Source organism: Anomaloglossus baeobatrachus, chromosome 8, assembly GCF_048569485.1.
Source record: "Anomaloglossus baeobatrachus isolate aAnoBae1 chromosome 8, aAnoBae1.hap1, whole genome shotgun sequence".
NCBI lineage: Eukaryota > Metazoa > Chordata > Amphibia > Anura > Aromobatidae > Anomaloglossus > Anomaloglossus baeobatrachus.
This window is the reverse complement of record NC_134360.1, coordinates 24,797,395-24,810,280: the sequence shown is the minus strand read 5'-3', so window position 1 is coordinate 24,810,280 and position 12,886 is coordinate 24,797,395. Positions and strand designations below refer to the sequence as shown.

General features: G+C 42.1%; 1 long non-coding RNA gene across 1 annotated transcript in view; it reads right to left on the bottom strand.

The window, feature by feature from the left end:
* Nucleotides 1–8,346: 8,346 nt before the first annotated feature.
* Nucleotides 8,347–12,886, bottom strand: part of LOC142249631 (uncharacterized) — a 145,223-nt gene continuing 140,683 nt past the window's right edge. Inside the window, exon 3 of the long non-coding RNA XR_012725085.1 lies at nt 8,347–9,923. This is a non-coding gene — a long non-coding RNA (uncharacterized LOC142249631). The remainder of the gene's footprint in view (nt 9,924–12,886) is intronic.

The window sequence follows — 12,886 nt, the reverse complement described above, 5'->3', positions numbered from 1 at the left end:
CATTTATCTTCCTATCTTTTGATTTGCAAAAGTAAAATAGGGATCTCTCAAGTTTGCCCAGCAACATGGGAGTTACATTTTTAGGATAACATTACGTTTTCCCAAAGTTCCAAGTGGTCCCCTATCTAATGGAAAGGGACTGGCTTAATGATCTTTGAGGGTCTAATTGATGGAACTTCGAATTTTCTTGAGATCAGGACTCAGCAGAACCTCATCCAGAATGGAGTGGAAGTTCACATGCCCTATCTTCACTTCATTCATTATCTTGTACCACCAGACAAAGCCAAGTACAGCCCTATTGACAATTAATAGAGTGGAAGTTCACATGCCCATCTTCACTTCATTCAATATTTATGGTACAACCAGACAAAGCCAAGTACAACCTCACTGACAATAAACAGAGTGGAGATTCACATACCCAATCTTGTCTTCATTCATTATCTATGATACCACCAGATAAAGCCAAGTATAGCCCCATTATCAATGAATAGAGTGGAGGTTCACATGCCCCATCTTCACTTCATTTACTATCTATGATACCACCTGAGTAAAGCCCCAACGACAATGAATAGAGTGGATGTTCACATGCCCAATCTTCTCTTCATTCATTCATTATCTATGGTACTGCCAGATAAAGCCAAGTACAGCTCCACTGACAATTAATAAAGTGGAGGTTCATATGCCCCATCTTCACTTATTTCATTATCTATGGTACCACCAGAGAAAGCCAAGAGTGGAGCATCATATGCCACATCTTCAGTTCATTTATTATCTATGGTACCACCAGAGAAAGCCATATACAGCCCTATTAAGAATGAACGAAGTGGAGGTTCACATGCCCTATCTTTACTTCATTCATAACCTATGGAACCACCAGAGAAAGCCAAGAATAGCCCTATTGACAAGGAATAGAGTGGAGGTTCACATGCCCCATCTTCACTACATTCATTATCTATGGTACCAAGAGAAAAATCCAAGAGTGGAAGGTTACATGCCCCATCTTAACTTCATTCATTATCTATTGTACCATCAGAGAAAGCTAAGTATAGCCCCACTGACAATGAGTAGAGTGGCGGTTCACGTGTCCCATCTTCACTTCTTTCATTATCTATGGTACCACCAGAGAAAGCCAAGAGTGGAGGGTCACATGCCACATCTTCACTGTATTCAATATCTATGGTACCACCAGAGAAAGCCAAGAGTGGAGGGTCACATGCCACATCTTCACTGTATTCAATATCTGTGGTACCACCAGAGAAAGCCAAGAGTGGAGGGTCACATGCCACATCTTCACTGTATTCATTATCTATGATACCACCAGAGAAAGCTAAGTACAGCCCTATTGCCAATGAATAGAGTGTAGGTTCACGTGTCCCATCTTCACTTCATTATCTATGGTACCACCAGATAAAGCCAAGTACAGTGCTACACTATTTCTGCCTGTCCCATTGACAATAAATGGAATGGAGGTTGAGCATGTGCACTTCTGCTTAATTGAACACGGGGCTCTGCAGAGTCTTTTGGAACCACTGGGGGTCCCAAAGCTTGGACTCCCAGTGATCAACCAAATGTCCCCAACCAGAGGATAACTTGCAATTTTGGGAAAATCATGTTAAGGGAACATATCTTGGTTCCAGCTCCTTCAGTTCTCTTGGTCTCTCGTGACTGCATAGCACAGATCAATAAGGGGAACGACAGCTTATGTAAAATTCATTAACACCTAACAGAAATCCCCGTGGTGGACCTTTTGTCGCACCTTTTTGGCTCCTGGCCGCATTCAATTCCTGTGATTTAGTTGCCAATTCTAGGACACAAGTGTTCACATTGTGAAATTTCCTGTCTTTTCATGTGCTGGCAAGACACTGCATTGTCTTAGATGTATTTTAAAAAGGAATTCCGACCGTTGCGTCTCTGCCAGGAACACGACAAACACGGAAAAAGAAGCTGCCAGCACAGAAGGTCGGGCGTGTTCCAGCTACTACAACGAGAGCCCTGCCCGGAGTGAGGGCTGCATGTGTCACCCACACACATACCTCTGAGGAGGATCCATCTATGTCATTTTTTTCCCCCCAACCTTGTCCTCTTGGGAATAATTCGTTCTTGACTTTCATTTCTCTTCTGCCCAAAAACAGAAGTATCTCCAATGGTTGAGCAATAATCCTATAATGAAGCTCAGGCTCACCGCAGGATCATCAGGGGTGGTCCTCGGCTTTCCAACGCCTAGGGCGGCTTCTGAAGTTGCATAAATTCCAACTTTTACACAGACTTATGTAACATGTTTCAGTGCTCACATTATTGTATAATACTAGAAATAACACCTCTTCCTTTATTCCAGGCAGCTGCAATACTAGATGCTGCCTATGGAAGAGAGTGGCGCTGTTTTTTGAAGAACTATATAAATAACTCTTGGATGACACCATTAAAACTATGGTCAATTGTGCACTTTGCTTAGCCTGTGCTGAGTAGTTAAATTAATTCTTAGTAGTCAGAATCCGACTACACAGAATTTATTTGTAGTCTGTTACCAGGGGAGGAGCTGTAACTATGTGCAAAGTTTTATATTGCCTACTGTTTCTAATCAAGGATGTTCCTGTTTGCCGATACCGGGCCGGTTGGAAGCCAGAATGCAGGTAGCTGGTTTTCTTGGAAATTAGCAAAATCAAGGTGGATCTGAGACTCCTGCAAAAGCCTAGCGTCGAGGAGGAGCATAGTTCCAGGACACTGCTATTGGGATGAGTCTGAGGTGTTCTGTCCTCCATTGTTAACTCTTAGGTTTTTCCAGGAGACATGGACTTGTCCACCAGATACCCATGTGTAGCACCCGGTTACGGTCCCAGCGTGGCATCCCCCACACCCCCCCGCTCCCAGCCAGAGGCGCCTTCCCCTCACCTGCCTCCCGACTCCTTGTGCTTTGTTCGTGCCTCAAGCTCTGACGCGGCCTCTTCCTGCTTCAAGGTCACATGCAGACCTTCTGGGAGTGCCCATAGGCCGCGAGCGCGGCCAAGCCCCTTTCTTAAAGGACTGGCGTCCCATTATCCGGAAGTGATCCTAGAGATTATGTCACCCCGAAAGGTGTTAAAGACCACCTCCCCTTAGAGGAGGCACCTGAGCAATGTTGCCTACTAGTTAGTGCATTGATAGTTCCCAGGTTCCATTACTCTACTGTGTCTAGTTCTGCTAATTGTGTCCTAGTACCAGTCTCATGTTCCTAACCTGTGTCTCGTCCTAGAACCCACTCTCTACCACCACTTCCATGTTGCCACGTCCGAGCCACCACTTCCATGCTGCCACGTCTGAGCCACCACCTCCGTGCTGCCACATCTGAGCCACCACCTCAGTGCTGCCGTTTCTGAGCCACCACCTCCGTGCTGCCACATCTGAGCCACCACCTCAGTGCTGCCGTGTCTGAGCCACCACCTCCGTGCTGCCGCGTCAGAGCCACCACCTCCGTACCGCCGCGTCTGAGCCACCATCTAAGTGCTGCCAAGTCCAAGAGACCATCTCCGTGCTGCCACATCCGAGCACACCAGCATCGGACGTTAAGAGACTTTAACAGTCTGTTGGAGCTGACCACCACTGGTCCTGGTTATCGTACATTTAGGCCCCCTGGGACTGCGCCTGACAATCCCTGTATAGGGGCTTGCTACTGGTTAGCTCCTCAGGGGAGTCTGGTGTAGGGCCCAGTGGGTCCACTCCCGGACGCTCGCTGCACCTCGGCGACCATAACACCATGCCATGCTCCCCTGGCTATCAGCCAGTGGATATTTGGACAGCTACAGAATAGTTATGATAGAGACAGTTGGCTACAGGCATGAGCAGGTCAAGTCCAGGCTGGGTATTTAATATCAGGGTCAGAAGGTCAGGACAAAGGGGGAAGGGAGAGCTTAGGTACAAAACAGGAAAATGACCAGGAAACTTGCCTTAGAGGTTTACAACCAAACACTGGAAAATTGGAGTAAATTCCTCTGTAAGAACGCAGATATCACGAGCTGTGCAGAACTCCAATATTTTGGCTGAGCAGAGGAAGCTTAAGCATGATAACGCAATATGTGCAGATGCCTGCTGGAAAGATGATGACGCAGCGGACACAGAATTTCTTCCATTTTTACATTGGATACATTGTAACAAAAAAAAAAATGGACATTCCCTTTAAGGTTTCCAATACTGTACTTTATATTTATGACTGTAGGATAGGTCATCACTATCTTTTCAGTGGGAATCCAACCGACTGTCACTGCACCAATAATGATTGTCTTCCAGCAGCCTCAGCAGGGGCAAAATGTAATAGAGGAGGATATCCCTGCTCTACCGCCCTGTTTAAATGAAGGGAGCCGATCTGCAATACCGAGAGCGGTCAATAAACAGTGTGGTGATCTGCTCTAGTTGTAGCCGATCTCTGTTAGAAGGGCTGAGTGCTGAGCAGGGTTGATGCTAGGTTTCGGACCCCCAACAGACTCCCACTAATTGGTCTCCCACCTACTGGGCCCCACTGATCAGACTCTACCCAATCGGACCCTCACCAGTTCAACCCCCACCGATCGAACACCCACCAACTGGACCCCCACCGATTGGACTCTCACCAATCAGACACCCACTGATCGGACCCCCTTCAGTCAGACCCTCACCGATTGGACCCCCACAGATTGGACTCCCATGAATCAAACCCCCACTGATCAGAACCCCACTGGTCAGACCCCCACCGCATGGACCCCCATTGATTGGATTCACACCGGTCAGACCCCCATTGATTGGACCCCCACCGATTGGACCCCCCGGTTGGACTCCCACTGATCGGACCCCCACTTATCGGACCCCCACCGATAAAACGCCCTTCAATAGTACCCCTTTTGATTGGACTCCCACCGATCAGAGCCCCTTCAATAGTACCCCCTCTGATTGGATCCCCACTGATTGGACCCCCACCGATCAATAGTACCCTCACTGATTGGACCCCCACTGATTGGACCCCCACCAATCAGATCCCCTTCAATAGTACCACCTCTGATTGGACCCCACTGATTGGACTCCCACTGATCAGACCTCCTTCAATTGGACCCTCACTGATTGGACCCCCACTGATCGGACCCCCTCCTATCGATATTGATGACCTATCTATTGGATATCAGTGCAGAGTAAAGGCCCTTTAAAGTTCATATTGTGATTAGTAAATGCTGATTTTCTGTAGGATTCTACACACTGAGTATATCACTGACTGAGCGAGGATTGCCATATTACATATCCCGCCATGCGGAGGTCACTCTGACCACTCATCTCTACACATTAAGTCTTGCTGCATCTGGAGATTTGTATATTTGGCTTGCCATTTTATTTGGACGTCATTAGGCTTTGAGTTAAGCGATGGATCAATGTTTTGTCCAATCTTAATACAGCTGTGTTTAATGTTTAGACCTTTCGGCTGATACATCAGATGCCGGACTGTGCGATTCCAGGCCGCGCTCTGATCTAGGAACATGTCATAAGATCACAAAACGTTAAATATTATTTCTAAAGTGGCGAGGACGGCCGGGGCTTTGAAGCTATTGTTTGGGTCCCGCAGTAAAATAAACTCACTGACAAATTACAGCGCAACAACACTTAGTCACGGTGCGAGCGGCTTCCCGCAACCCCACATACAGTATATACTGTATACCGGGCTGCCCACAACCCCACATACAGTATATACTGTATACCGGGCTTCCCACAACCCCACATACAGTATATACTGTATACCGGGCTGCCCACAACCCCACATAGAGTATATACTGTATACCGGGCTGCCCACAACCCCACATAGAGTATATACTGTATACCGGGCTTCCCACAACCCCACATAGAGTATATACTGTATACCGGGCTGCCCACAACCCTACATACAGTATATACTGTATACCGGGCTGCCCACAACCCCACGTACAGTATATACTGTATACCGGGCTGACATTGCAGGAAAGGTATTGGAACTACTCCATCGGATTCCATCAAAGAAAGGTCACTACCTTGTCGTGGCTGATGGGCTCTCATGAACTGGCCAATTTGTACCTTCATTTTTAGAATTATTCAATTTACAGTTCTTGTATTCAATGTTTGTAAATATGTTTGTATAATTATAAATGTTTGTATATTCTGCAGCAATTGCAGCAGGCGCCTGTTCACACTGTATTCTGTTGTTGATGGTCAGTTTCTTTGTAGATAGAGATATAGATACAGTAGACAGATATCTAGAGAGATAGAAGGATAGAAAGAAGATTCATAAATTCATAGGTCAGTTATTGAAATGGGAGAATCGATTAGCAGGACACTGATCTGGTCATAGCACAATGATGTAATTGTGTCCGACCTAAGAATAAGAAGAAGACCCGGAGATGGCAAATTGTAAGAGGCGGATAGCAGCAGGTCTGGAGGCTTTAAAATACTTATGTGGCTTCTGGGCCAAGATTGTGCGGATTTATTCACTCATCTTTAATGGATAATTACTCAATAGATAAATAAAAAGAATGAAAGAGAGAAAGAGACAAAGAAAAAGAAAAAATGAAACAGGAAGAGAGAGAGAGAAAGAGACAAAGAAAGAATGAAAGAGAGAGAGAAAGAAATAAAGAAAAAGAAAAAATGAAACAGAAAGAGACAAGGAAAAAGAAAGAATGAAAGAGAGAAAGAGACAAAGAAAAAGAAAGAAACAAAGAGACAAAAGTAGAAAGAGAGAAGGAAAGAGAGAAAGAAAGAAAGAGAGAATGAAAGAAAGAATGAGAGAAAGAAAAAGAAAGAATAAGAGAGAGAGAAAGAGAAAAAAAAGAGAACGAAAAAAAGAAACAAAGAGACAAAAGTAGAAAGAGAAGGAAAGAGAGAAAAAAGGAAAGAGAGAGAGAAGAAAAGAGAGAAAGAAGGAAAGAAAGAATGAGAGAAAGAGAGAAAGAAAAAGAAAGAAACAAAGAGACAGAAAGAGGGGAGGGAAGGAAAGAGAGAAAAAAGGAAAGAGAGAAAGAAGAAAAGAGAGAAAGAAGGAAAGAAAGAATGAGAGAAAGAGAGAAAGAAAAAGAAAGAAACAAAGAGACAAAAAAAGAAAGAGGGGAGGGAAGGAAAGAGAGAAGGAAAGAAAGAAGGAAAGAGAGAGAAGGAAAGAAAGAAGGAAAGAAGCAAAGAGAGAAAGAAAAGAAAGAAAGAAGGAAGAATACAAAAAAAGAAAGAAATGAAGAAGGAAGAAAGATACAAAGAAGTAAGAAAAAGGTAAAGGAAAGAGAATGAAACAAAGAAATAAAGAAAGAAAAAGAGAAAGAAAGAAAAAAAGAATACAAAAAAGAAGGAAGATAGAAAGAAGTAAGGAAAAAGTAAAGGAAAGAGAAAGAAACAAAGAAAGGAAGGATGAAAGAAAGGAAGGAAGAAAGAGAGAAAGAAGAAAAGAAAGAAAGACTATTGCAATCCAGAGTCTGAATGTTTTAATCCCTTTGAACTGTATTGTTTTTATATGGGTCAACAATTTCCAGCGTCTTTGCCCTTAATTCCTTATTGTCGTCTTACTTCCAGAGGTTATCTATGTACGGTATCTTGGACTCAAAGCTGCAGAGAGGAGAAGCATCTGTTCATTTTCTCCAATTTATCGATCATTTTGCTTCCAATTTGATGATTTGGGCACAAACATTTTCCAGCACAAAAGGAAAGACACAAGAAAATTCTTTACAGATAGATAATGGATAAGAGATGGAGAGTGAGGAACAGACGATCAATACATACAATGGAATCTATAGATATTACAGGTATTTTTTCGATATCCGTGAAGGTCACTATCTATTAGCGCCGTATCTCTGTTCACATTTTGTCACAGTAACACAGGACTGTATATATCTAAGTGACACATTTAATAAAAATTGACAGCTGTAGAGTAATAAAAGAAACATGAAGAAACTCAAGAATGTGCTATATGAAAAATATCGATTGGGCATCAAAAGACCTTATATCTACAAAGACGGACTTCTCCTTGATTGTAGAGTGCAAACCTGAAATTCTAGATTAAATGATGATTGAATAAAAATATTGTCTGTGTCAAGAAAGGTTGGACGTCATTGACCTCGGATCCATGGACAAGTCTGGATTAAAAATCAATCACTTCCATTTGTTTACTTAAACCTTGTCTCCATGGTAACAGACTACAAACATTCCATAAGTAGTCTGACCTGGAATTCATTCTCCCAATCATTTTAGTTTGTGACTATGGAGACACATAAACCTGCATGGGAGCTGTATACAAAAAAACGGAAGAAATTTCTTCCCTTTTTTTTTAACACATTAATCAATAAAATGAAACTCACAGACATAAAAAGTAATATTTTAATTTTTTTTTAATTTTTCTTATTAGGAAAGCTTTTGCCTATACAATATATGCAAAGCCGACACTGCTCATAAAATAAAATCCTCACTCGCTGACAGACGCATGATATCTACAAAGCTGATTTCTTTGTCTTTTTTTTTTTTCCTGAATCATATTCTCTCGAGCGTTGTTATTGTTTGGTTTTACTGCTCACTTTGACACATTTATGGCACTAAATTGCCTTTAAATTGAATTACCAATCTTGAAACATGACCGAAAATAAAATCGTCTGTAGTGCTGTAACAAGGGATTTTTCAAACCATTAACCGGATAAATGATTTTCGCTAAACGTTTTTCTTTTTTTTATCTGACGTTCTGAGGAACAGCGCTGAATTTACAACAAGAACATTAAGATTCTTTTTTTTCTTTAAGTGTTTGATATACTGTACATGATTTATGGACTCAAGTCTTAAAAATCAATATATAATCAATGGATCCAATATAATCAATATTTGATCCAATGCAGGGAATTATCTGGTTAACAATAATGTCTTTATTATACTTTTTAATGGAACCTGTTTAAATGTCAGCTCCACCCCACCAAAAGGCATATATGAACTAAATTCATTGACACCTTTATTTATTCTATCTGTTGCTGCATTCCCAAGAAGTCAACATTTTAATTCCCAAGCCAATAAGGAGTTAAGTGCTCCAGGTGTAAAATCCACCCCACCAAAACACATATATGAGCTAAATCCATTGACACCTTTATTTCTTCTATCTGTTGCTGCATTCCCAAGAAATCAACATTTTAATTCCCAAGCCAATAAGGAGTTAAGTTCTCTGGGTGTAAAATCCACCCCACCAAAACGCATATATGAGCTAAATCCATCGACACCTTTATTTCTTCTATCTGTTGCTGCATTTCCAAGAAATCAACATTTTAATTCCAAAGCTAATAAGGAGTTAAGTGCTCCAGGTGTGACAGAGCACTTCCCAAGCCTCTGCCTCCTGAGGTTGTTTCTCCACCCAGCACCAGCCTCTTGAGTTTGGAAGACAGCTCACTGTCTGATTTTCTAGTTTGCTGCCGCTATCAATCAAGCGGCTAGTTTTGGGTGGGGAAAAAATCTGGGGAGTCAAAGGCTCGGGATATGCTCGGTCACCCCCAGAGCACTTAACGTCTCATGTGTTTGTGGATTAAAATGCTTGCTTCTCAAGAATGCAGCACCAGATAGAAGACATAAAGGTGTTAATGAATTTAGCTTTCAAAGACCTGAATGCCCATTTACATGCAGTTTGGAGGAAGGGGTTGGTGTTACTGACAGATTCCCTTTTAGACCCTCATATATAAGCTGGTCTTTCTTCATCTTTTTCAATGCTGCAATTTTACATCACATTACTCTCTGATTTTTACAATGTTTTATGTTTTTTTCTTCCTATATTTGTTGCTGAGCTGTAACATCCTCTCCCTTAAATCACCATAAAATGGCTGCTGAGTTCCCTTCCTCGGCTTTTATACAGGATGTGGCAGTCTCTTCTGGTTGGCTGTGTTATACCATGTGATGTAATAGCTGCAAAGGCAGAGATGAGTCACGACTGGGAGATGTCTTCATGGCTGACTGGGCTAGAAAGAGAAGAAAAGATAAAGTGAATGACTGCAATTAGAGAAGTGACTGGATGGAGCTTTACTTATACAGCCTCCAGAACTAGTGTCTATGAATGTATGGCGGAGAGATTGGTCTTATACAGTGCCTTTATTCAGTGCCATTATGCAGATATTATTAAGTCAATGTGGTGGTAATTTAAGATCACAGTATTTTAGTTTTATTTCTACCTTTCAAAGTTGTGATTTTGGCAATATTAGTGTTAAAATACTAAACCCACGTTACTGTGAGCAAAAACGCTGCCCTCACCAAAATGCGCAAAAACAAACACTTTTGCTGTTTTTTTTATATATATATATATATATATATATATATATATATATATATATATATACTAGCTGTATTACCCGGCTTCGCCCGGGTTAATAACTGCTGTTAACAAAATAGAATGTATTAATAAAAATGTATTCTGCACACAAAAACCACAAAACAAATAGATATAAATGTAATTATAATGTCTGTCTCCCCCTCTATATATATATCTCTCTGTCTCTCTCTCTCTCTATCTCTTTGTCTGTCTGTCTCTTTCCCTGTCTGTCTATGACTGTCTCTGTCTCTTTCTCCGTCTGTCTCAATCTCTTTCCTTGTCTGTCTATCTATCTCTGTCACTTTCCCTGTCTGTTTCTTTCCCTCTCTTTCCCTGTCTGTCTCTTTCCCTGTCTATCTCTTTCCCTCTGTCTCTTTCCCTGTGTCTGTCTCTTTGTCTGTCTCTTTACCTGTCTTTGTCTGTCTCTTGCCCTGTCTGTCTCTTTCCCTTTCTTTCCCTGTCTGTCTGTTTCCCTGTCTCTGTCTCTTTGTCTGTCTCTTTACCTGTCTGTCTATCTCTTACCCTGTCTGTCTCTTTCCCTCTTTCCCTGTCTGTCTCTTTCCCTGTCAGTCTGTCTCTTTGTCTGTGTCTGTCTCTTTGTGTCTGTCTCTTACCCTGTCTATGTCTGTTTCTTACCCTGTCTGTGTCTGCCTCTTTCCCTGTCTGTGTCTGTCTCTTTCCCTGGCTGGATTGTGACATGCCAACATTCCATATAAGGGCGTGGCTGCGCATTCTTCTGAAGTTCTGGCTGCACTGTGGCTCCCAGCTCCATTCGCTTTAATGGAGGCAGGTTTTTTGGCGAATAACTGTAAAGCGCGGGGTTAAAATTTCCCCTCAAAACATAGCCTATGACGCTCTCGTGGTCCAGACGTGTGAGTGTGCAAAATTTTGTGGCTGTAGCTGCGACGGTGCAGATGCCAATCCCGGACATACACACACACATACATACACACATTCAGCTTTATATATTAGATCTTTCCCTGTTTTATTTGTTTTAGCTATACATTTGAAGCAGAATTTTTCTTTTGCATTTTTTTAGTGCAGAAACACTGGAATTCTGCACTGAAAAACTTCAGCGGCAGCGTTTTGACATTCACTATTTTAAGACTCCCCATAGAAGCCTATATTGAAAAAATTATAATCAAGCAGCATTTTAAAACACACTTTGGGTGGGAGTTTTTATTAAATCAGATCTGCATTGATTGAACTGGAAGGCTCTGTGCACACAGTGCGTTTTTATAGCGTTTTTTATGTCTTTTTCTTGGCAACAATGCACCAAAAAAAATCAAAACACGGCAAAAACTCACCTCTTTTTTGGTGCTTTTTTTCTGCCAGAGGATGCCATTTTGGGTGCAGAAAATTTTTGCACCCATACTCAGTATGCGTACACAGCCTTACAATATGGAGGTAATATTTTTTTTGCATAGTGCCAATGTTTTTTTAGTTTTTTTGCATGAGTGTAGGTATAATTTATTAGGCCTTAGTGATTCCCCTGATTCATTCTGTCACTAATGATCATAGGGGCACCTGTGTTATCACATCCGCCCGGTAGGTTAATCAGAGAACGAAGGAGAAGGGAATGTTCCGCCACGGAGGAGATCCTCGGGACACATTGAATGTGTAAGGCTTTTCTTGGAGGATTAAGTAGAATTTGCCACATGCTAAGACATGAGAGGAGAAGCACAGCTTCCTTTTGTAGTAAGTGTCCAAGCATATGATGTCAGCCCCTCCACATGTGGTAAATAAGCCTCGGACAAATGAGCTTTCATGTCCTAACACACAATGTTTACGAGGCTTTGGGCTATGGGATCGCAATCATCTATGTACACAGCCGATGACGGCAACTTCTGACGAGCGGTTAAGTTTGAAGTTCCCGGATAATTGTGTTAATTCTCCTGTGAATGTCCAGTCATTTAGATGGAATATGCTTAGCTAAACGCAAATGGAGTAGCATGTGACTAAGAAATATATTAAACCCGCTAGACACCATTGTCTGCCCTAGATTAGTACGTGCCAAGTGTCTGGAAGGCTTGAGGGTATCACGACGAGGGTCCCATAAGCTCGGTTTCATGAAAAAATAGTTCTACCTTATGGGAGTATAAATTCGGTTTAGTCCACCTCCCTGCAAAACTAACCCCATCCGTAATTTGCAGATAAAGACCCTCCTTTTTGTCCGGGTTCATCTTCAGGACTCTTTTTTCCCCATAAAATTCAATTTGAGCCTCGGAATTCTGCATGAACTAAGCTAATGGGGTTGTCCCGGATTAGAAAAATGTCTGTCTTCCAAAAATCCATCCACAAGTTGTATATGGTCTCCTCGAAATAAATGGGGTTGAGCTGTAATACCCTTCATGACCTCAATATAGGTGTGGCGCACTTTTACTACAAGAAAACAACTATGTTTTTCTATTTTTGGAGCCACCTTTGTGACTTGCAAGTGTACCAACTTTTGCTCCGGCTCATTTGTTTTTCTGTTTTTCTGTATTTTTTTGTGTGAAAATAGAGGCAAGGCCTCTATAAAGCTTCCCATGGACAGGTGGCTGCAGTTTGGCCCCAATCATCTCTGCCCTTGGGCTCGGCTGTGAAATGGCCACTGTGTGAACGTGCTCTTTTTTA